General features: G+C 40.5%; 1 protein-coding gene across 3 annotated transcripts in view; it reads right to left on the bottom strand.

Annotated features, from left to right (window-relative positions):
* The window catches only part of LOC124261806 (5'-AMP-activated protein kinase subunit gamma-1-like), a 455838-nt gene that overhangs the window by 266848 nt on the left and 162771 nt on the right, over window positions 1-26219 (bottom strand). The window contains exon 1 of one of the 3 annotated variants that reach the window (XM_046696177.1): window positions 15433-17111. The exons of the other annotated variants lie outside the window; for them this stretch is intronic. The gene's annotated coding sequence lies outside the window, so the exon portion shown is untranslated. Of the gene's footprint in view, window positions 1-15432; window positions 17112-26219 lie in introns of those variants that run through there. 3 annotated transcript variants of the gene reach the window in all.

Consider the following 26219-nt stretch of genomic DNA (forward strand, 5'->3'; position numbering starts at 1 on the left):
GTTTGCTTTGCTCCCTTCAGTCCATGACAGAAACCTCTTCAATCAATGTTGAATCAGAGTCATTTTGTCGGATACTAACATATCTAACCACTGCTGGACCTATAAATATATCTATGGCTGGTATATGAAATCCCACGTTATATGATGTTATGACTCAGCAATCTTGTCATGATGTCATGTGGATGTGATGTCATCAAGTATCTGAGTTTTTCTTGTTTAAAGACCCTTTGGGGCCAGTTATAATTTGGGCTTTGGTTTGGTTTGTTGTTTAATGCCGCACTCCAGCTAAATGGCGGCAGTCTGTAAATAATCAAGTCTAGTCCAAACAGTGATCAACATCATGAGCATCAATCTACGCAATTGAGATATGATGACATGTGTCAACCAAATCAGCGAGCCAGACCACCCGATCATGAGCCACCTCTTATGACAAGCATGGGTTACTAAAGACCAACTCTAACCCTGATCTTCACGGGTCTGTTATAATTTGGGGACAATGGATTTTAGCTTATTAGTTAATTTGCTCATGAATATATGCAAAAGTAAGATCTACCAGAAATTAGAAATAAGTCAAGGACATGAAAATCCACTGCACATTCTGTTTTGCTATTATCCAAAAGGAATTACGTCCTACCATGGAAATAAGCATTACCAGGCACTAGAGTTATATTCATTTGTCCGTCATGTATACGATTCCTCCCATAGATCGAAGGTCTACCATGGAGAAAAGAGCTGGAATAGACATGGGCTGGCATGCATACTGGTCCCACTGTGGACTTGAATCCCATCATGGATCTGCATACATAACACCATATTCTACCACAACTGACAACTGTCGTCAGTTCTGTCTGAAACAAATCTCCACCTCACAACACGGAAACATGAACGACAGAACAACCTCCTTCAAAGTATCACAAGCTTCAACTCATTCTAACCTGTGCACACAATACAACATTGTTCACCTAATCATTTACCGATTCCAGACGAATTCTATTAACCCCTGACACTCCCCTATATACAACCGTGGACAGCTAGCTTACATGACTTCAAAGCCTGGCAAGCAAATCTCTGAAAGAAAGGGAGAAAAATCAAGCTATTGAGCCAGAGATTTTGACATCCTTTAAGCTGCATCCGCAATTGATTCCTCAAGATGAAAGCATCAGTTTTGTCATCTGACAAGAACTGCATCAGATCAAATCCTTGCAAAATCTCCCGACGTGATTTAGTTGGAAATCAATCATTTAAGACCACAGGTGACAAGTCACTGGAAGCTACTTAAAACACATTTAACTTTGGCTTCCAGCTGGTTCCAAACTGAACAACGCTGCAAGATCAACCACACTTACTAAATATTCCACCTGAATCTGTACAAACTACCACCTTTCATATTGAAACAAGCAACTATTCCATCCAAAAGACTTAAAAAGGAACTTTACTAGCATAGTGAGTGAGTGAGTATAATTTTAAGCTGCTTTTTGCAATATTCCAGCAATATCACGACAGGGGGGCACCAGAAATTGTACATTGTACCCGTGGGGAATTAAACCCGGGTCTTTGGTATGACGAGCGAACACTTTAACCACAAGGCTACCCAACTGCCCCATACTAGCATACACTAACATCACTAAAAATATCAACCATATTCCAAAGGATCTAAGCACAATTCTTAATTTTAGACAATACCCATTTGCCAAATCACTAGCAGGATTTTATTCCATATGATCTAGATAGACATGGAATGTCATTATATATTGAGATATTTATCAATAAAAAATTATTAATATTGATATCAAATTAACCATCTATTGCCACAAAAAAAATTTTCACTTTATTAAGGCTATGATTAACATATGAATCGTCAGAAAAATCAATTTGAAACACTTTTTAGTTCAACCTAGTTCATATCTAGCAGTAGGTGTGACAGTTGCAGATTGGCATTATGCAACAAAGGTATTTGTCAGCCAAGGTAGTACTGTTGCCAGGTGTACCTTACTTTAAACTGACATTGACAAACTCCACTCATTCATCACAACTGCACTGAGTGAGTGAGTGAGTGAGTGAGTGAGTGAGTGAGTGAGTGAGTGAGTGAGTGAGTGAGTGAGTGAGTGAGTGAGTGAGTGAGTGAGTGAGTGAGTGAGTGAGTGAGTGAGTGAGTGAGTGAGTGAGTGAGTGAGTGAGTGAGTGAGTGAATTTCACAAGTATCCTTTGACTCCTACGTGCACAATTTTATTAAAATTAGAACTCCAGCACCCTTGTATGAAAGATCTCATTATGTCTAATCTGCCAACCAGCATTGCGGTTTCTGAATTCTCAGTATAGTCCATTAAGATGTCTTTCAGTGGCATTTAGAAGTTGTACATTGATGTCCAAGATATTTTTATGGATTAAACTTCTTTGTAATTTCTCTCACGACGTTTTGAGACCATTCCACCTGATGAATGGACCTGGAATGGTCTCGAAACGTCATGAGAGAAAATTCCAAAGAAGTTTAATCCATAAAAATATCTTGGACATAGTTCGTTAAGGTTCAAATGAGAACGATGAATGATTAAATAACTAAAAAATTGGAGTGCACAAAACATGAATAAGACTAAATAAGCGAGCAAAGCATTCAGACAACAAAACAAACTAAAACAAACAGTTCTGAAGGTAAATAATAAAGGCACCACATATTACTCGTGATATTATACACAATCTGTTGTCTCTGTACATGGCCTACACACCCAAATACCATCCAGTTAAATAAACGCAGGTCTGAGAAACCATTTAGAGAAACCCTCAAGTTCAGCTACAATGTTGACAAATCAGGGAACATACACAACCATCATCTAAATTTGTGGATAACCTTGATTTGTGTATTGCGGAAATTATCGTGCTATCTCGTAACTGAAGTCTCATATGACGTCACGAAATCGGTAATTTTGATGTACACACAAAGCCACGTCTCCAAAATAAATGTGATTATTTGTTATTATCAAAATTATATATATTCAGAGACTAAGTGTTAGTCTATAAAACACCAAGCACGTCAAGCTTCTCAAATTACTATCTATTACTTGGCAATCTAAAAATACACATCAACAAACTATACATGTTCCTCCCTGTATGAATATCCTGAGTAGGGGCTGGGTCAGACTAACCGCAAACACAAACAGGTGGGTACATGAACCATCACCAAGTGGCACCCTCACTCACGCACTCAGCTGCTTTACATTATTGCCTAAAGTCATTTCAAGGTACGAATCAGGTTTCACGAGAGGTATTAGCTCTGAGTACACTTGATTCATCGGACATCACTACAGCTCTTCCAAAGCACTCACTATAAATAGCAACTACAAGTATTTATCAATAAGCCATTGACAAAATAAATAGCTATATTTGTGCTCTCTGTCAAGCAGATGAACAACTCCAGGAATAAAACTCTCTCTAGAGTCGTGATCTTAGCAATTCTATCATTTTATGGAAATAACAAGTAAGTATACACTGACTTTTTTCAAAAACAAAAATATCGCCATGGTTCCAGTGCCAACAGTTTATTCCTGGCAATGTCTGTTTTCCTACTTGCAACACAAATACCACTTCTTAACACTGATGCCTGGAGATAAGAGCATTGCCAGTGCTGTTTCTGTATTTGGGGAGGCCAAGATTTATGTCCACCATAAAACATTTGTGAAATTCTAAATTTCTGAAAAGAGTCAAGTGTTTAGAGGATAAAGGATTATTTGTTTCAAATAAATGCAGTCCTGAGCTTCAACATTGATTCACGACACACAGATAATATGTAAACCTAGGAGGTGAGTTGGTTATTTTAAATACCCATCACTTTTCTCCAAATAAACTGAAGAACTAACCTAAGGTCTTCATCTCAAGTGACATAGCCTTCATCAATCTACTATGTGAGTGAGTGAGTGAGTTAGTTAGTTTCACAAGTATCCTAGAACTCCTATGTGCTCAATCTCATAAAAATTAGAAGTCCAGCACCTCTGTGTGAAAGACATCATTACGTCTCTGTAGGAGGTAGCATGAGGTGAACTTTCTCATCTGTCAACAAGAACTGCGGTTACTGAATTCTCAGTACAAGTGAGCATGGCATTCAGACCACAAACCAAACTAAAACAAGCAGTTCTGAAGGTAAATAATAAAGGCACCATATATTACTCTTGTAATATTACATACAATCTGTTGTCTCTGCATGAGGCCTATTCACCCAAAAGGAAATATACTATCAGATGAATATTAGTGTTCTGAGTTTCATTCATACAAATCAGAGTTTCTTAATCAAGATGGGAAAGAAATTAAGCTGCACGATTTTAGAAAGCCGGCATCAGATTGTTCCAAGAACCCACACATACTGTATTCAGAATAGGCAGTCAAACTTCACTCATATCGACATGTTGTCAAATTTTCACAGAAGGTGATCTATTTTTTTCTTTCAAGATCAGAAATTAATTTAAGGAGTGATATATTGAAATCATGATTGGTGTGTCGTTTGACAATCATCAAATCCTTCTCGTTAAATTCCTATATAAAATAAGAGGTAAAACTAAGTCCCAGCTCCTATCAGACACAGGCCTTGAAAGCACTTACAGACTGAAGCATATATTGGGCAATAAGTTTGGTTCACTTAAGATCATACCAGCAAATATTTACCCACAGTGAAGTACAAATAAATATGAAATTCATGCCAGGTTAAAATGAGAATTTTTTAAGCCAACCAATTGATACGTAATTCAATGCCTGGCTTTCCAATAATCCCAGACCAGGTGCAAACACTTACTAAAATTTCATTTCGAACAACCTTGAAGCTGGAAGTGTTTGTTGTTGTCTCCGATTCACTGATATGCAAAGTCATAACCAAACTATTTTTTTGAGAGACTGAATTGGGTTAAACAGCATTTTCAACAGTACTCAAGATGTCACAGCTAGTATTCTCTATGTGGTAGGAAAACTGGAAGCAATGCCGGTCAAGGGTGTTAACGACTTTGGTGAACCCCATGATATTTGTTTGTTTTAACAACACATTCTGCAATATTCCAGCTATATGACGGCTGTAAATAATCGAGTCTGGACCAGAGAACCCAGTGATCAACAGCATGAGCATCGATCTGCACAATTGGGGACCGATGACATGTGTCAACCAAGTCAGCGAGCCTGACCACCTGATCCCATTACTCACCTCAAGCATGGGTTGCTGAAGACCAATTCTAATTCTAACTAGATCTTCATGGGTGGTGGACCCCACAAGCTGCCAATAAACCTGGAAACATAATCAGACTAAACTGGGATTCGAACTCAGACTTCAAGACAACTCTGCACATCAATCTGTGGCACCTTAGACAACTGGGTGACACTTGCCCCACAATTCTCATGAAAAGAATTATATTAGCGAGTGACTTTGTATTTTCAATGTTTTGAACAGTATTTCAAATTGCCATTTTTGTTAAATTTTCAAACACTATCAAATGTACCCATATTCCAAAACAGTATAGGGTCTCACTGATGATGCTTTTTATTTATATTTTGAATTGGACAGTTTAAAATTGTCTTACATTAATAATAAGATTCCCGATTCCAACCCTGCTCACTGTGACCTACATCAGCATCACTGCAGTATTCCTGTGAGAGAAAAACTGGCCATGTGATGCTGGCAGTTTAATTCAGTTAACTGAAATTCCTTGTTTTTTCCCTCGGTTCTTCATCAAACTTTCATCTGTTCAACCAACAAGTACAAAACAGTCATTGTTCAGGGAGCTTGCTTGCTGGTTGCCCGAGTCAGTCTGTTAATTATAAAGGCATCTTCAGGGACAGCAGGATGTCAGGGGATTCCCGAAATGTTATCACTATTCTGTCTTATTAATTTTTCTACCCCTGAAGGTTCAGTAACCCATGCTTGTCGTATGAGGCGACTGACGGGATCGGGTGGTCAGGCTCGCCAACTTGGTTGACACATGTCATCGGTCCCAATTGCGGAGATCGATGCTCGTGCTGTTGATCACTGGATTGTCTGGTCCTAACTCGACTATTTACAGACCGCCGCCATATAGCTGGAATACTGCTGAGTGCGGCGTAAAACTAGACTCACTCACTCACTCACTCAATAATGTTTCAGTTTCATGAATAATGATGCACTCATCTTAAACAACCCAAATCACTGAATGAGCAAGCTTTGTGTAGCACTACTTGGAATATTATTCCAGTAATGATGTGTGAAAAGCCCGAAGTGCTGAGATGTTTACCACTATTGTGGCCTTATTCTAGTGCTTACAAATCCGGAATCATAATCAGGGCAAATGTGGGAATTAAAACCCACATGCATATGATTCTGGCACACCCAAGCGCCACAACTCCGCCTGGTTTCCACCTTCAAGAATATGCATGCTGTGTCAGGACTCCTTCCAACTTCACTGGGCCAGGCAAATGAGTGAGTGAGTGAGTGGTTTTACGCCACTTTTAGCAATATTCCAGCAATATCACGGCGGGGAACACAAGAAATGGGCTTCACACATTGTACCCATGTGGGGAACGAACCCGGGTCTTTGGCGTGACGAGCCAACGCTTTAACCACAAGACTACTCCACCGCCCCCCAGGCAAACCATGTGACTAGGTCGTTGGGGTAGCCTAGTGGTTAAGTGTTCGCTCGTCACGTCAAAGACCCGGGTTCAATTCCCCACATGGATACAATGTGTGAAGCCCATTTTTGGTGCCCCTCGCTGTGATATTGCTGGAATATTGCTAAAACCAGCATAAAACTGAACTCACTCACTCACTGGGCCAGGCAAACCAATGGTTGACAGTATGAACACACACGGTTTGTGGGAAAAGGTCATCCGGGTAACAGATCAGTCTTCAATAATGGTCAGCATATTGTGAAAAGATGTAACTAATATCTCTTTGTGATTTAACAATAATTTTATGAACCAATATCTACTGGGTACAACTGGTACAAAGGGCTATTGTCACTGAGTTACCTCCCTTGGGTAAGTGCAACTGTGATTACAAATGGCCGGCAAGCCTTTCAACTAGGAGCACAAATGGAGTAAGCTGACGTAGGTTGCTTTATTGGTTTAAAAAAACACAGAAAAAACAACAACCTTACAAGCTTGAAAAAGAACACATCTTTAACCAAACTATTTACACAAGAAGGTAATATTTACACATGATATAAAGGTGAGGTGAAGGTGAAGTCAAATGGGGTCGAACATCGTGCTTAAGATTTTTGCAGTTATAGCAACGTGTAGTGTAGTGTGTGGAAAGGTGTGTCTGGTTGTCCACAATTACATCGGCTACAGTTCTCACGGTGCAGTTTACATAGGATACCATCAGCCAACCAGTCCTTGCTGTCTTACCGCTTAATAATTCTGAGTACTAGGCAGCATAACAACACATACCATCTTTAACATGGTTCGGTACAATGTAAGCTGGGACTGAACCACCAATATCTGCACTCCAGACAGACACTCTATCCACTATGCTAAGGGGATAGATAGATAGATAGATAGATAGAGAGATAGAGAGAGAGAGAGAGAGAGAGAGAGTCTATCCTCTATGCTAGAGAGAGAAAGAGCGAGAGAGACTATCCTCTATGCTAAGGAGAGAAAGAGCGAGAGAGACTATCCTCTATGCTAAGGAGAGAGAGAGAGAAAGAGAGAGAGTATCCTCTATGCTAAGGAGAGAGAAAGAGAGAGTATCCTCTATGCTAAGGAGAGAGAGAGAGAGTCTATCCTCTATGCTGAGGAGAGAGAGAGAGAAGAGAGAGAGAGAGAGAAAGAGAGTATCCTCTATGCTAAGGAGAGAGAGAGAGAGCCAGAGAGAGAGCTAAGGAGAGAGATCCTCTATGCTAAGAGAGAGAGAGAGAGAGAGAGAGAGAGAGAGAAAAAGAGAGTATCCTCTATGCTAAGGAAAGAGAGAGAGAGAGAGAGAAAGAGAGAAAGAGAAAAAGAGAGAGGGAAGGAGTCTGAGAAGGAGAAAGAAGAAATTTTACCAATATTCAAACAATATCACAGCAGGGGAGACTATTGTACCCATGGCAAATTGAACCTGGATCTTCAGCGACACGAGTGGATGCTTTAACCACTAGGCTACCCCACTATGCCATGGAGTCACATACTGAACACCACAGACATTTCGACTGTTGGACTATTTTAATGCTATCTGCAGGGTCAAGGTCTGGGTTCTAATCTTCACATCGCATAAAGAACAGGTACCTAAGAACACTGTCAACAAAAGTATGTTTTAGACACATATTGCTTTTCCGCTAGATTTGCTTACCATTCTGACAGAACTGTCAACACATACAACAAAGTTACTACACTAACTCTAAGCTATGTACAGAACACTTCACAATCTCCATGTTTGGCAAGACAAATAGCCAAAAGCATATTTATTCAGTTGTTGTCAAGCGACAGGACTAATATTTACATAAATGTACTGAGTATTGTCTGTTTATTTCCCATACAAGGAATATTGACGTCAAGTGGCCCAGGTCTACACGGGGATATGGTCGTCCCATGTTGAAGTCAATTACAACAATATCTACATCTTCTCAGCTGACTTGTAACATTCTTCTCTACACAATACACTGAGTGAGTGAGTGACTGAGTGAGTGAATTTAGTTTTACGCTGCACTCAGCAATATTCCAGCTAAATGGCAGCAGTCTGTAAATAATCGAATCAGGTCCAGACAATTAAATGATCAACAACATGAACATCGATCCGTGCAATTGGGATACGATGACATATGTCAACCAAGTCAGCGATCCTGACCACCCGATACCGTAAGTCGCCTGTTACGACAAGCATGGGTTACTGAATATCAATTCTAACCCAGATCTTCACGGGTCAGGAACAAAAGCCATACTGGACTTACATATTTCCCACTTAAACAAAATTAAAGTTGTTGACCTTTTTTCATAAACATGTCAGCCTCATCAAGTTTCAGATATGGGGTTACTTCCGGTCACAAGGAGGGGATGCAGATTACACAAGTATGCCCGGTCCAGCAACTCCTTCCGCCGAGATACAGCATCACATGACAACACAAGTTGACGCCTTCAATCTTCAGAGAATGTTGTTTTATATGGAATATATTTCTCTGGATACGAAGAACAGTTGTGCTCTGTGTGGAAGTGCACATGATTAAGTATTGGGTGGTTGCAATGTGATTACGTGGTTGCAATGTGTGCTTACACTATCAACCTCTGGTTTGTCTGGGCCAGTCTTCATAACTTACATCTGGAGAAGTGCTGCCTACAGCAAATACCAGTAAATATTTAATCCGTCACTCACTCCTACCAGCAGGCATCTTCAGGACTCCAACAAGGATTGCGGAGTAGAAACTGCCACCAGCAACCTATGTTTCTTGTAATTATTACAAACAAGCTACTGAAGTGCATCAGAAGTTGACCAAGCTCTGACACTTTGGTTTTATTCCGGTTAAAAACTGTTCAGGGCCCCCATTATTTCTACATCATTACAGTTACATGCCAGATGAGTGAACTGGAGGCTCCTTAAATCTATTTGAGTTGCCTATGTGATAATGCTTCATGTGAACAGTTCACCCTGCTGACAGTTGCAGCTCACTTGCCATTTGTGCACAGATCAAACATTTCTAACTGTCCCATATCCCATATAAACAAGTCTGTGGCAAGTTTGATACAAGTCATTTGCTTGCTGGCTCTTCACGTTAAATGGCCTCTTCCAACATCTTATTGAGTGTGCGCACGAGTATATTTTCAAACTGATTTTAGCAATACTCCAGAAATATCATGGCAGAGGACACCATAAATGGGATTCACACTTCATACCCATGCGGGGAATCGAATCCAGGACTTGAGCGTGCAAGTGAACTCTTTAACCACAAAGCTACCCCACTGCCTCTCCAACATCAAAAGTGGTTGAGGATAAAGTATACCCAGAATTCCATGTGACTGGCGCCTAAGGAACCAGTCTTCCTTCCCATCATGCAACCTGTCTTTGATTCCACCTGTTTGTGTCCTGTGTATATGCCTCTGATGTACTTGAGTGAGTTAGTGAGTGAGTTGGGTTTTACGTCACTTTTAGCAATATTCCAGCAACATCACGACGGGGGACACCAGAAATGGGCTTCACACATTGTGCCCATGTGGGGAATCAAACCCGGGTCATCGACGTGACGAACCAACGCTTTAACCATTAGGCTACCCCACCACCACTGATGTACTTGAGGCTGGTGGGGTAGCACAGTGGTTAAAGTGGTGGATCATCATCCCCCAAACTGGGCTCGATTCCCCACATGGGTACAATAAGCAAAGACCGATTCTGGTGTCCCCTGCTGTGATGTTATTGGAATATTACTGGAATATTGCTTAAAACGGCATAAAACCTAACTCACTCACTGACGCACTTGATGTTGGTTTACATCAAAACATGCTTGTTCTGCTCGTACTATGCAGCAGATGCTCTACTAAGTGACATTCTACGCTGGTCTCCGTGTTTAAACTGCTGCCAGTGCAAGGACCCTTGTTAGTTCACTGCAAACACTTGGGAGACATGAGCAGCACAGAAAATGAGGGAAGACTGCAATTGTACCTAATACTTAACAAGAACATTTACAACCCCTCAGTACCACAGCATCAGATCATCAGATCTCTACACTGTATAAGTATTAATCCATAACAGATCTGAATGATGTCACAATCATTTTGATTCCACATATTTCCGTTCGGTTGTTATGAAGACAACAGATTTTGACATTTTTTCAATTACTGGTATACTTTTTTTGTGATATACAAGGAGTGAGTGAGTGAGTGAGTGAGTGAGTGAGAGTGAGAGTGAGTGAGTGAGTGAGTGAGTGAGTGGGGTTTTGAGTTATGCTGTCGATAGCAATATTCCAGCAATATCATGGCAGGGACACGAGAAATGGACTTCACACATTGTACCATGTTGGGAATCGAACCCAGGTATTTGGTGTGACGAGGGGACACTTCAACCACTAGGCTACGCCACCACCCCTCAACAAGGGTATGGTATGCTGAAGTAGACACAGACATTGTCACATCCAGTTACTTCAATTGATATTTAGCCGACAACTACATTGCCATTTCTCTATTATAATATTGATATCTATCAGCAGGTCGGCACATTACATATAGAGGAGATATTTGGGGACTTGTTCCCTCATATTAATGGAAACCATCACAACAATATGTAAAAAATATAATCTGATCTCTGAGCTGAAGTTTTTGACCATTATTCAATCAGTCAGCGTACAGAGTCTCCTTCAAAAGCTACAGTAAAGCTTTTGTGAAAGAATTGATCCCAGCTCCTTTACACAAAGTCGCAGTAATGGATTGTTCCTAATCCATAGCTGCTGATTTCATTCAAGTTTAACCTGGCAACAAATTGATCTCTTACTTTGATTTATTCTGATTTAGAACTAAGCTGAACTAACTATGATCCAAATGTGGGCTACACGACCATATAAATAATCTACTTTCATGATGGAGCCGAGTCTTGGGGACTGAACTGCATCTTACTGGCTGAATCACTGAGATGGGTGATCAACTGAACCATATATTTAGGTGATCAACTGAACCACATTTAGGTGATCAACTTAACCACATTTAGGTGATCAACAGAAACACATTTAGGTGATCAACTGAACCAAACATTAAGGTGATCAACTGAACACATTTAGGTGATCAACTGAACCAAACATTAAGGTGATCAACTGAACCAAACATTTAGGTGATCAACTGAACCACATTAAGGTGATCATTTAAGGTGATCAACTGAACTGGTGATCAACTGAACCACATTTAGGTTCAACTGAGGTGATCAACTGAACTGAACATTTAGGTGATATGATCAACTGAACCACACATTTAGGTGATCAACTGAACAACTTATTTAGGTGATCAACTGAACCACACATTTAGGTGATCAACTGAACCACACATTTAGGTGATCAACTGAACCATATATTTAGGTGATCAACTGAACCACATATTTAGGTGATCAACTGAACCACATATTTAGGTGATCAACTGAACCATATATTTAGGTGATCAACTGAACCATATATTTAGGTGATCAACTGAACCATATATTTAGGTGGTGATCAACTGAACCACATATTTAGGTGATCAACTGAACCACATATTTAGGTGATCAACTGAACCACATATTTAGGTGATCAACTGAACCATATATTTAGGTGATCAACTGAACCATATATTTAGGTGATCAACTGAACCACACATTTAGGTGATCAACTGAACCACATATTTAGGTGATCATAGGTGATCAACTGAACCACATATTTAGGTGATCATCGGTGATCAACTGAACCACATATTTAGGTGATCAACTGAACCACATATTTAGGTGATCAACTGAACCATATATTTAGGTGATCAACTGAACCATATATTTAGGTGATCAACTGAACCACATATTTAGGTGATCAACTGAACCACATTTAGGTGATCAACTGAACCATATATTTAGGTGATCAACTGAACCACATATTTAGGTGATCAACTGAACCATATATTTAGGTGATCAACTGAACCATTTTAGGTGATCAACTGAACCACATATTTAGGTGATCAACTGAACCACATTTATTTAGGTGATCAACTGAACCAAACACAACTGAACCCATATATTTAGGTGATCAACTGAACCACATATTTAGGTGATCAACTGAATCAACTGGGTGATCAACCATATTTAGGTGATCAACTGGTGATCAACTGAACCACATATTTAGGTGATCAACTGAACCATATATTTAGGTGATCAACTGAACCCCATATTTAGGTGATCAACTGAACCACATATTTAGGTGATCAACTGAACCCCATATTTAGGTGATCATCAGTTCAGCATTTGATAGTACAACTGTACCATATGTAGGTGACAAAATGTATTGTGTTTGGGTGATCAAATTAACCAAATTGATGGGCAATAAAATGAACTATTTAGATTGTGATCAAATGAACTGTTTAAATGGATGATCAAATGAGTGAGTGAGTGAGTATGGTTTTACGCCGCTTTTAGCAATATTCCAGCAATATCATGGCAGGGGACACCAGAAATGGGCTTCACACATTGCACCCATGTGGGGAATCGAACCCTGGTCTTCAGCGTGTCGTGTGGACGCTTTAACCATTAGGCTACCCCACCGCCCCTGGATGATCAAATGAACTGTTTAGATGAGTGATCATAGGAACCACACATTTGTGACTGAACATTGACTGGGCGGCTTATTTGACTCAAGCTGACACAACCAGACTGCCCTTTGGGTCCGTCTCAAACTACCCATAACCACTGTTTCCCCTTCCACCTAGCCCCCCCTGCAATGCTGAAGCAAGTCTAGATATCCTCAGGTTCTGAATCTCCCATCTCACAGGGACTCTTCTTCAATGTAAATGGAATTATTTGTTTCAATCAAAATTATATATTAAGGCACAAAGCATAAGAATACTGACAACCCTGTTGTACCCTATAACACATACAGAACATTTCAAAGAGCTTAGTGCAAAAATGTCAAGATGAAACCCAATCATGACCGTGAGACAGTGCTTCACTTATTCACACACCAACCACTTGACGGCAGCCACAGAGACAGTGCCAACAAACCTGCACTATCAATAACAAATTCTGACGTCTTTAAACAGAAAATACAATCGGTTTGTACAGCTGTCATGAATATATAATAACCGACAAAACTACTCTTCTGCACACTTGCTAATGGTTTCACCGTAGTGCTGTACGCCTGAGACCTGCATCACATAGGGTCTTCCTCCAACGTCTAGCTGACGTAATCCGAGCGGAATAATGTTTAAAACACCATGAAACTCACTTACTTGCTCCTTCGGCACAAATCTAACCACCACAACTCTCACCACTTTGCAAAATTGAACCCAATTTTAAACATACATTGTCCTCTATGCACAGAAACACTAAATCTGAAAGTATTTGTTCATAATAACTAAACAAGCAGTTTGCCCCCTCTATTCAGGTTGTTCTACATGACAACTGTTTCATCTACAAACACAACAAATCAACTCACACTTTTGCAAAATTGAACCCAATTTTAAACATACATTGGTCCTCTATGCACAGAAACACTAAATCTGAAAGTATTTGTTCATATTAACTAAACAAGCAGTTTGCCCCCTCTATTCAGGTTGTTCTACATGACAACTGTTTCATCTACAAACACAACAAATCAACTCACACTTTTGCAAAATTGAACCCAATTTTAAACATACATTGTCCTCTATGCACAGAAACACTAAATCTGAAAGTATTTGTTCATATTAACTAAACAAGCAGTTTGCCCCCTCTATTCAGGTTGTTCTACATGACAACTGTTTCATCTACAAACACAACAAATCAACTCACACTTTTGCAAAATTGAACCCAATTTTAAACATACATTGTCCTCTATGCACAGAAACACAAAATCTGAAAGTATATGTAAACAGTAACTACACAAGCAGTTTGCCCCCTCTATTAAGTTGTTCTACATGACAACTGTTTCATCTACAAACACAACAGATCAACTCACACTTTGCAAAATTGAACCCAATTTTAAACATACATGACAGAAACACTAAATCTGAAAGTATATGTTCATATTAACTACAACAAGCTTTGCCCCTCTATTCAGGTTGTTCTACATGACTACAAAACCAACAAATCAACTGAAAAAACTAAATCTGAAAGTATTTGTAAATACAAATCTATTCAGGCTGTTCTTTGAAGTTTCATCTAAACTAACACCACTTTGTAAAATTGAACACAACTACAGTACAATGGATCTCTATGATAGAAACACAAACCTGAAACTATATGAGCACTACACAGGCAGTTTGCCCCTCTATTCAGGCTGTTCTACATGACAACTGTTTCATCTACAACCATGAAAAATCTACAAACCACAACTAACACCACTTTGTAAAATTGAACACAACTACAGTACAATGGATCTCTATACACAGAAACACAAACCTGAAACTATATGTACACAATAACTACACAGGCAGTTGCCCCTCTATTCAGGCTGTTCTACATGACAACTGTTTCATCTACAACCATGAAAAATCTACAAACCACAACTAACACCACTTTGTAAAATTGAACACAACTACAGTACAATGGATCTCTATACACAGAAACACAAACCTGAAACTATATGTACACAATAACTACACAGGCAGTTGCCCCTCTATTCAGGCTGTTCTACACATGACAACTGTTTCATCTACAACCCTATCAAATCTAAGATGACATGCCGAAGTGAAATCAGACTCAACACAGAGGATCCATCTGCTACAATCAACATCTCCAACACACAACATATCTACATGATTGGTCTACATCTCCATTCAGTGACAAACACAAAACGTGCAAGTACGACTCTGGGTGCACACACCACCTACCGTAGTCCGGGCGGGGACGGAGCCCCGTCTCCGCTGGTTTTTCTGGGTCTTTATCAGCATTTGTTCCTGGTAAAAATCAACAGGTTTGTCAGTATCAGGAATATCATACAGGGTCCCGGGGGCTGCATACGATTTCCGTCGTAGACGGGGACGTTCAAATCCAAGGAAATTCATGCTGGTAAATGTGACAACACCGTTTCTCAAAAAGTCCACACGTTATTCCTCAACTGTAAACCATCATGGCTTAAGCACATCAAAGTAAGTCATAGCAAATCCAATGATACTGTTTGTGTTGGAGAGTTGTGATATTTCCACTGATTGTAAACGCTCCGAAGAGGTCTGAGCTGTGCCGTTCTGTCAGTAGATGAGAGTAACTGTCTGCAGAACACCTCGCTATTGATTCACTGTTCCAACAGTCTATCCATGGATTCCCACACACAGCCAACAAAGTCTACTTTCACAAGAAATCTGAATTTTTAATCTTGATCAATGTGGATCCATCCACCGGAGCCCAATCCTACTACCCCCCAAACTAGTAGTGGTATATCCATTACGTCATCTAGCAGTGATCGGTACCACACAATTTCCTATGATTGGAACACTCAATATCCATCTTCATAGATCCAAGTGATCAATACTAGTTAGCCGATATACCAACTGACTGCAAATAAATACCAGATCGGGATATTACGATCCTAGCTGTGAAGACTCCTCTCAGCTAATCGTTATGTGGACGGTCAACGCTGTTTGAAGGACATAAACACCACCCTACTGAATGCCCAACTGTCCAGTCAACTGTGACCACTTATCCTTCGACTGTCAGATGGTGGGAGTACTGAAATGTTTGTAAACTGATACTTCATTTGCTATGTACCAACACCAGTGCCCTAGTGCTTAGATTACACTACTTTACGTGGCACCAAGAATAATATAAACAAACACTGAGAACCTGCATGACCCGGAACAGGTGAGTGCCTAATTGACAGTACACACACTCTCTAAGCAGCTGGCACAAACGTCCCCAGAAGTAATGTCCTCAGGTGTGTCCTTAGAAGTAATGTCCATAGAAGTACTGTCCTCGAACTAATGTCCTCAGAACTAATCTCCTCTGAAGAAACCTGTTAACTGATTGTCTCTGCAGCTTGAATAATCGTAACTCACAGATATCTGAAACCAATCAGTTTTATGTGTTCCAGTACTGAAGACAGCTGTTTTGTAGTCAGCCGTATTTACACCGACAGTAAACACAGGCTCCGTAACACACCAACTGAATATCCACCAGGGGTAGCATCACCACTGACCAGACCCAGGTGATTACAGCCAGGTATCCCAGAGTTATTCCAGCTCGGCCCAGCCTCAACTCCCATTGTAACAGACACAGGTCTATAAACAAACGATCTAAACACTGATGACTTGCGGGATACGGCACTGGTTAGATACTGTTGTATACGCTGTATATCCACCAGTGTATACGCTGTATATCTGCCAGTTGATGCTGAACACTCAGACTGCCTGTACACAATCTTCTCATGCACTCAATAATTAGACATGCTGTGAGCTGGAGTTACTGCCGAGATGTTTGCTGTTCGAGTGTCTCAGTCCGTAGTGCAAGTCATACAAGCTGCAGGTCTTAGTACGGGGCATAACAGGGCCTAACAGGGCATAGAGTAACACCTACTCTGACCGACTTATGTCACACACCCCTACTTCACGTATCACTAGCCAGTATCCATATCAGCCAGCGTTGTACACCGTATTACACGCAGGTACACAACAGCACAGCTTTAACGTATGAGTGGCTCCACATCATAACTATATGCCAACTCAGCGAGGTGGAACTACCTACTACGGGGTTACCGTCACAGATCTATACCACAATATGATTCGGACATGAAAATACCTCCTGAGTTAATCCTGGCCATGGTGAATGTAGCTGTAGGTTTCTCCACTAATGTCATGTTTTCATACGAGTTCTATTGAGACTAAACAGGCCTGTTCTATGGGGTATTCAGTGTTTACAAACAAGCAGGCAAACAGACAGGCTTATTGGATGTTTCAGTGTAAACTTACTGTTAATTGCTTTCATCATGCAATGGAACAGGTAAGATAGAATGGGATTGGGATAGCACATGAGGAGTTTACACCAGATAGGTGTGATGTACTTCCTAGGGCTGTTTCATGCTGATTATGTCGACACAAGGGGATAATAATGCTATCAGTATCCTTCACACGTTTTCCCCGTTTTAGTCACACACGCTATAGATGTGTTCGAGGAAACAGGATCAGAACAATTGATATATCACTAAAATAACCTGTTATCTATGAATTGGACTTTACCTTTTAATAATTCACACTATGTATCTGTTCATTGTCAGTTTGAAAAGGGATTGTAATAATTCAATAAAATAACACTTCCACAATAGATACCAGAGCTCCAATACACGCTTGAGTCTGATCAACACCAGATTTTACACTGTCACAAAAATAGAAGCTTGGTCTCAAATACTGTGATAGAAGAAGACCACCTACACCTTTGGAGGACGTCTCTGTGATCAATGTTCATTTCTTGAGGATGAAGAACACTATTTCATGTCTGTAGTAAATATTCAGATGTAAGACAGTCCTTATTCAATTCCCTGTGCCCCAAATTAGTTACTTTCAAAGCTCTACCACCATGGCAAATTTAGCCTCCTTTTTACAAATAATTAACAGGATAGCATAGAAAATAATCTGCTATCATATATACAACTTAAACAATTCTCAAAGAGCTTTGGTTAATGCAAGATCACTTTAAATATCTATATAAGTATATCATTGTTACTCTCTCTCGCATCTCGTTTTTGTAGTTTATAGAAGATTGTCACTGTTTCTACATGGAACGTTCGGGCAATAGATATCGTGTATCTTGTTGGTGATTAGTGATCACAGGTTCCTGTAACTAGTTTATGTAGTTTATAGAATTTTGTCACTGTTTGTACATGGAACATTTCCACAAGAGTGAGTGAGTGAGTTTAGTTTTACGCCACACTCAGCAATATTCCAGCTATATGGTGGCGGTCTGTAAATAATCGAGTCTGGACCAGACAATCCAGTGATCAACAGCATGAACATCGATCTGCACAACTGGTCACCGATGACATGTGTCAACCAAGTCAGCAAGCCTGACCACCCGATCCCCTTAGTCGCCTCTTACGACAAGCATAGTCGCCTTTTGTGGCAAGCATGGGTTGCTGAAGACCTATTTTACCCCGGATCTTCACGGGTCCATTTCCACAAGAAATATCTTGTACCTTATTTGTGATTAGTAATGACAGGTTCCTGCAAGTGTACCCTTTACATGACTAGAATTAGGGATTTGGAAGGCCACAAGGTGCCACTGTGCGTTCCAACAGAATTGACGTTGAATCCCCAAAACATGCCCACCTCTTAACTTAAACACCAGGTCAAGAACTTGGTCCAAATGAACAGATGCCCAGGTATTTAACAGAGGCAATACAATATTTTGAAACATGATACCAGTTATCAAATACCACATATCAATTTCATATCACTGTGACGACAGAGTTTGTATCTATAAACCATAGATATACATGACATACCACGTGCAAATAGTATCTGTAGTATTCATATATCATAAAATATATAGACTACTTCATAGTCACTATAAAGGTATTATGATTATAAACAAATTATCTGCCATAGATCAGTTTCCAATAAAAGAAAATTGTACTGCGAAGAGTGACCAAACAAATTCTTTTTCTTATTACATTTTGAAACAAATCACTCAACATTATCAATACTGTAATCGTAGTGATTTTCGGGTGGGATTCATTATCTCGCTTTTAGGGACCGTTCATAATTTATGGCTAGGGGGGTGATGATGATTTTCATGGAGAAGCAGTACAATGTGAATGACCCCCCCTAATATTTATGTACAAAGTAAGTGACCCTGCCCTGCATGTCATGTACAAAATCAATGACCCCCCCTCGCTTCCCATAATATTTAAGCATAAATGTTTTAATATTTATGTGTACAAAATTGCTGAGCCCCCCTAGTACATGTGTACAAAATTGATGACCCCCCTGCCTCCCAAGAACAAAATGGGTGACAGCCCCTTAAAATCATCATCACCCCCCCTAGCCATAAATTATGAATGGTCCCTTAAATATTCATCGTCAAGTCATGACAAATACTCAAGTAGGAACAACATGCAATTTGTTTAATTATCTTAAGTCCTAGTATACACTCTTCCTTAATTCGTTGTCAGTTGATCTCGCATATGGGACAGGTATTGTCATGTTGATACAAGTATAATCCCATCTCTCTCTGTGATCGTTTTAGTAAACACGATTCAGTTATGGCGGCTAGCTTTGATCATTGCATGTGTATCGGTTGTGAAAACTTTGTGATGGATACCATAACTCAGGTGTTTGAAATGCGCTAGAAAACAACTGCGCTAACAGGTCTTTTGTGAACTTTCTGCGAAAATTGCACCCCGTGAAAATATATACAATTATAGTATTACAAATAAGATATCAATTACCTACAACTTCAAATGTTATTAATATTTCATTCAGATCTTTATTACTGTAATTTCAAACAACACCATTAACCTAGAATTGAAACACTATTACTCTACAAGTTACAACATTGACTCTGTGTCAATGTCAAGCCATGAAAACCCAATTAAGTGGTTTAAACCTTAGCTCCATTCTACAATAGGAATACTTGGTTGATTTTGGAATCATTTTGAAATCTAATCCATGTTATATTTGGGATAACTCTTTGTTAGTAAAGTACAGCCATAAACAGCCAGGTAAATAATTGATTGCGGACCAACCCACAGTAGTCACAGAGCAATCACAAGCAATCAGCCAGTCACCAAGCCTGAATCATCTCAACCAAGCAGACCAGTCCACATACCGGGTAACAACATAGGACACCAGCAACATAAACAACAAGACTGACTGACTGAGTTTAGTTTTACGCCACTTTTAGCAATATTCCAGCAATATCAGGGCGGGTGACACCAGAAATGGGCTTCACACATTGTACCCACGTTGAGAATCGAACCCGGGTCTTCTGCGTGACGAGCCAACGCTTTAACCACTAGGCTACCCCACCGCCCCCTTAACAACAAGAGGCAACTAAATGTTATAGATGGTCAGAACAGACTAACGCTTAGTCCCTGAATATATATAATATTGACAGTAAACAAATAAACCCATTTAAATTGAAAAGGCGACCCAGGGAAATATGAGTGTGAGAACCTGAAGAAATCTAGACTTGCTTAATTTAGGGCTTTAGAATTGCGGGGAGGGCTGGACTTTAGGGAAAATAATGTTGTTCAGGGACTGTGATACAGACTAGGCAGTAGGGAAAGTAATGTGGTGCAGGGTCTGTGCGACGAACTCAGTCAGACTCGGTTTTCAGTGTGTCATTGTATGCTTATTGTGATGCACATGATTTTAATCACTGGATTGTCAAGTCTCAAATGGGTCCAGACCATCATCATAAACAACACTGAATGCCACACAAACAACAGTAGATGGAAACATTTGTTTTCATTTTTTTTTTGTTGGGTGTATTTATATATTTTTTATTCATATATCTATTTAATTTATTATTATTATTTTATAGGTTTTGGGGGTTTGGGGAGGGTGTGAAAGAGGGAAGAGAGAGAGAGAGAAGAAGGAGTAACACAGGGGAGAAGAGATCAAGGGAGCAAGGGAATCTATGGGGATCAATATGGAGATGTACACTAATGAATCATGGGACACAGGTATAAACTGGCAGGTACTCTGGTACCCAACTGAGCCCACGGGACCCAGCTACCCAAACCTGGGCCCACGGGTAGTTACGTGGGAGACCCAGCTACCCAAACCTGGGCCCACGGGTAGTTACGTGGGAGACTCAGCTACCCAAACCTGGGCCCACTGGTAGTTACGTGATTAACTGAATTGATTTATGGACACTTGTTTATTTTACCAAATCACTACATGGTGACAGTATGAATGTGAGAAAGTTTGCATTTTTTTCTTCTCTTATGTTACAGGGCCTAGATTTTCGAAGCTCTCTTAGCGCTAAGATAGTTGTAAGTTAATGTTAATGAATGGCACTTACGACTATCTTAGCGCTAAGAGAGCTTCGAAAATCTAGCCCCAGGCAATCTTCGTCCCCATTAATATATCATGTGGTTACCAAATAGTCAGACAATTTATATTGACTATAACTAGTTTTAAACTAATCTGATTCATTGTTTACTCTGCCCTCTGATGTATTTACAAGTATCATACAACCAGTGTTTCTGCTAGGTTTTTTAACAGCCGGTCACCATGTCTGATGACCTCCTAATTTACCGGTCCTGCACAAAATTTCCGCAATTTACTAGGTTTTAGTTTTGAAGACTGATGACAACTTGGACTTGAACTTGAATAATCATTTTGCCCCTTATTTTTCTTTGTTTCGTCATCCTCAATAGCCGAAACCTTGTGAAAAGTATAATGAATATAGAAGGAAACCTCATCTCACACGAAAATCGTAAACGCGAATTCTATTAATAGAGGATTATTTTAACGTTTTTGTTTTTTTTCGGTAACAGTTTAAGCAGGACAAAAAAAAGGTTTGGATATTTTACCAGACACGGTGACAGATAGGCTCTAAATTTATGGGTCCTGGGCAATTTTTACTGGCGAAAATCTGGTATATACCGGAGAACGGAAGCACTGACAACTGTATAACTCGATCAAGTCACAATAGTTGGTTGTTTAATACCGCATTCAGCAGTATTCCAGCTATATGGTGGCAGTCTCTAAATCTGGACCAAACAATCCAGTGATCAACAGCATGAGCAGCGATCTATGCAATTGGAATACGATGACATGTGTGAACCAAGTCAGCAAGCCTGACCACTTCTTATGGCAAGTCACCTCTTACGACAAGCATGGGTTGCTGAAGACCAATTCTTGCCTGGATCTTCACAGGTCCAAGTCACAATAGACTGAAAAACTTCAGCTCACTTGACAAAATTTACATCCCTTCAAACTATTATATGTCTGAGAAAAACTGCAGTCGACTTCAGTGTATGCATGATCAGGTCATTTTATGCATGCAGACAAACAGTTCTGGGCCGGGGCTCATAAAACAAATCCCAGTCTTGTGCCCAACACTTGCCCCTTACAGGAGATATATAGGTAAAGACGGCTGTATTTCAACTGTGTTTGTCAAGCTCATGCTGTTGATCACTGGATTGTCTGGTCCAAACTCAATTATTTATAGTGAGTGAATGAAAAGAGACAGAGACAGTGAGTGAGAGGGAGAGTGAGTGAGAGAGAGAGAGAGAGAGAGAAGAGAGAAAGAGAGAGAGAGAGAGAGAGAGAAAGAGAGGAAATGAGGGAGTGAGTTTAGTTTTACGCCACACTCAGCAATATTCCAGCTATAAGGCAGTGGTTTGTAAATAATCGAGTCTGGACGAGACAATCCAGTGATCAACAGCATGAGCATCGATTTGTGCAATTGACATGTGTCAACCAAGAAACTGACCACCCAATCCCATTAGTCGCCTCTAACGGCAAACATGGGTTACTGAAGATCAATTCTAACCCGGACCTTCACGAGTACAGAGAGAGGAGAGACAGGGAGAGAGAAACAGAAAGATGGAGAGAGAGAGAATGGTTTTATGCCGCTTTTAGCAATATTCCAGCAGGGGACACATTGGATCCATGTGGAGAATCAAACCCAAGTCTTCAGTGAGGCGAGCGGACGCTTTAACCATTAAGCTACCACACCGCCCGTCTATGCCATTTAGACACACTTACCACCATAGAGTGAGTGAGCGAGCATATTTTTACACTGCTTTTAGCAATATTCCACAAATAGGATTCACAAATTGTATCCGTGTGGGGAATCAAACCCAGGCCTTCGGCATAACGAGTGTATGCTTTAACCACTAGGCTACCCCACCAACCCACATAATCAGATTCTCAAACAGCTTGCAGAGAAAGTACCAACATATGATATGAGCACGTAATACCACATAATATCCAAGGCTCCTATCTTTTCATTTATTATGTATCGCCCCAATACCTGCTCCTGACAATACTTACTGAACTACACGATGAGTACCTTGTAATGTCAGTGGAGTGCATAAGCACGCATGTTAGCGTGACAGTAACTAAGCACGTCCACCTGTGAATCCTCGAATCATGTACTAATCAGTCAGATGAGTGCAGGGTCATAAAGACCGGTTCATATACAGACGGTACAGCTGCAGTTTGTTAAGGAAGTCGAGACTTCAAAACATCAATTATTCAAGGATAGAAAACTGTAACAGTCTTGACACTGTGTACACTTTGTTGTGAATGTGTTGACACGCATGGATGGACCTCAACAAGGTCAATCTTAGCATTGTCCTGACTCAGTGCGGAGAGGTGGAATACAGAGAATGAGTGTGAGTGAGTGAGTGAGTTGACTTGAGGTGAGGTGAAATTGGGTTTAACGTCGTACTTGAGAATATTTCGCTCATATGACGACGTGCATGCGTGTGTATGTGTATGTGCGGCTGCTTGTACTAGCCCAGACTTAAGCTGGTTTTATAGTGCTAGCCCACTGCGAGATACCATGCCGCAGTGAAGCATGAATACCCCACTCAGACACATTATACTGACTACGAGCTGACCAGTCCTTGTGCCCATTAATGCCAAGTGCCAGGCAGGGACCATATTTTAACGTCTTTTGGTATGATGCGGTCAGGGATCGAACCCGCAACCTTCCACTCTCCGGGCGGACGCTCTAACCACTACACCACGGAGGCGGTCGAGTTGACTTGTCTTTAGTTTAGTTTTATGCTGATTTTAGCAACGTTCCAACAATATGACGGGGAACACCAGAAATGGGCTTCATACATTGCACCCATGTGGGGAATCGAACCTAGCAGCGTAACGAGTGAACACTTTAACCATCAGGCTACCCCACCACATCTGCTATACAAATAGTATATCTGGAACATGTCCAATGCAAAAGACAATGAAAACATTGGCAAATCACTGCCAAACTAAGTCCAAGTGATGTTTGTACTTTTGTGGGTGGTTGAGGTATTGTGAAATGGGTTCAACATCCTATTTCAGTTCATAGTAATGGTTGGTACACTCACTCACTCAAAGGTCATGTTGAGTGAATGAGTTAGGTTTTACGCCGCTTTTAGCAATATTCCAGCAATATCACAGCGGGGACACCAGAAATGGGCTTCACACAATGTTCCCATGTGGGGAATCAAACACGGGTCTTCAGCGTGATGAGCGAACGCCTTAACCACTAGGCTACCCCACCGCCCCTGATCAATGAGATACCATGCAGTTTAGCATGGATACCCTAAGCATTATATTGATAACATTTATCATGAAAATCAATACAAACTTACTGGCCTGCACTAAAACTTTCAAGTCTACGAGCCCGAACTTGGCTTTCAGCATCATGTATCATACATTATAGAGCCATCATAGAGTCTTTTATTAGCTCAGCCTATGAGGCAGATGAGAATTTTACTAGCATAATTGGCTCTGGAATGAAGACTAAAGACGCAGACTGTATTAATGGTTCACTGCCACAGTTATAGTTAAGTTAATATAGACAAAATGAAAGCAGAAATTTTAAACTGAAAATGGATTGTAATCTTGAGTAGATTAAATGCTGGTCCAGATAGAATTCTTTGACGTTCACACATACAGAATGAATAACGTCATTATTAATCCAGCAGAAGCTGAGCTGGCGTACAGCCAGATACTACTGAAGGTTACATCTGCCAGAACAAACGTGTAAACCCCAAGAGGCCTGTATACAAGTTGACAAACACTGACACAGCAGAAGCTGGTGTTGCTTGTACATTATGAAACAATCAAACATCAAGTTTTCTGGAGAGAGTGGGCTCTTACACAGAATATCAGGCTATTTTTTTCTTTTAATGTGTGATATGTAGTACATTGTGTGTGATATGGATAACATTGTGTTGATAAAGGTCTTGAAAGCAAGGGAGAGAGAGAGGGAAGGAGGGAGGATTAGGAGGTATGGTAACGATTGATTGCTCCTGTGTGATACACACAACATTGTGGAACTTGAGAGCATAAGAGAAAAGAAGAGAGAGAGAGAGAGAGAGGGAGACAGAGAAAAGAGAGAGAGAAAGAGAGAGAGAGGAGACAGAGAAAAAGAGAGAGAGGAGGGAGAGAGGGAGGGAGAGGAGAGAAAGGAGGGAGAGAGGGAGGAGGGAGAGGGAGGAGAGAGAAGGAGAAAGGAGAGAGAGAGGAGGAGAGAGAGGGAGAGGGAGGGAGAGAGGAGGAGGGAGAGAGAGAGAGGGAGGAGGAGGAGGAGAGGAGAGAAGATAGAGATAGGGAGATAGACAAAGAGAGATAGGGAGATAGACACAGAGAGATAGATAGAGAGAAAAAGAAAAGGGAGGGAAGGAGAGAGAAAGTGAGAGAGTGATAAAAACTGTTTGCTCCTGTGTGTTTCCAGTTGGGTCTACAAGTGGCTGTATCACTGTGATGTAGGTGATGTTTGGGCAAATATATCAAACTGCAGCATGCAAAGAGTAAACCAAACATCTCAACTTCTATTTCCATCCTAACCCAAGGCAGTGGCCTGGCCTTACTTAAATCACTAAATGTTTACAAGATAGTTGGAGAAAGAAAATCACAGAATACATGTGCAGTTCAGAGAGGTGATCCACTGTATACTGGGAGTTAACACCCAGTGCACTGTTGCTGCATTGAGTGAGTCTGTGAGTGAGTATGGT

Source organism: Haliotis rubra, unplaced genomic scaffold (genome assembly GCF_003918875.1).
Source record: "Haliotis rubra isolate DU_JTF1 unplaced genomic scaffold, ASM391887v1 Scf81, whole genome shotgun sequence".
In the NCBI taxonomy this organism is placed as follows: domain Eukaryota; kingdom Metazoa; phylum Mollusca; class Gastropoda; order Lepetellida; family Haliotidae; genus Haliotis; species Haliotis rubra.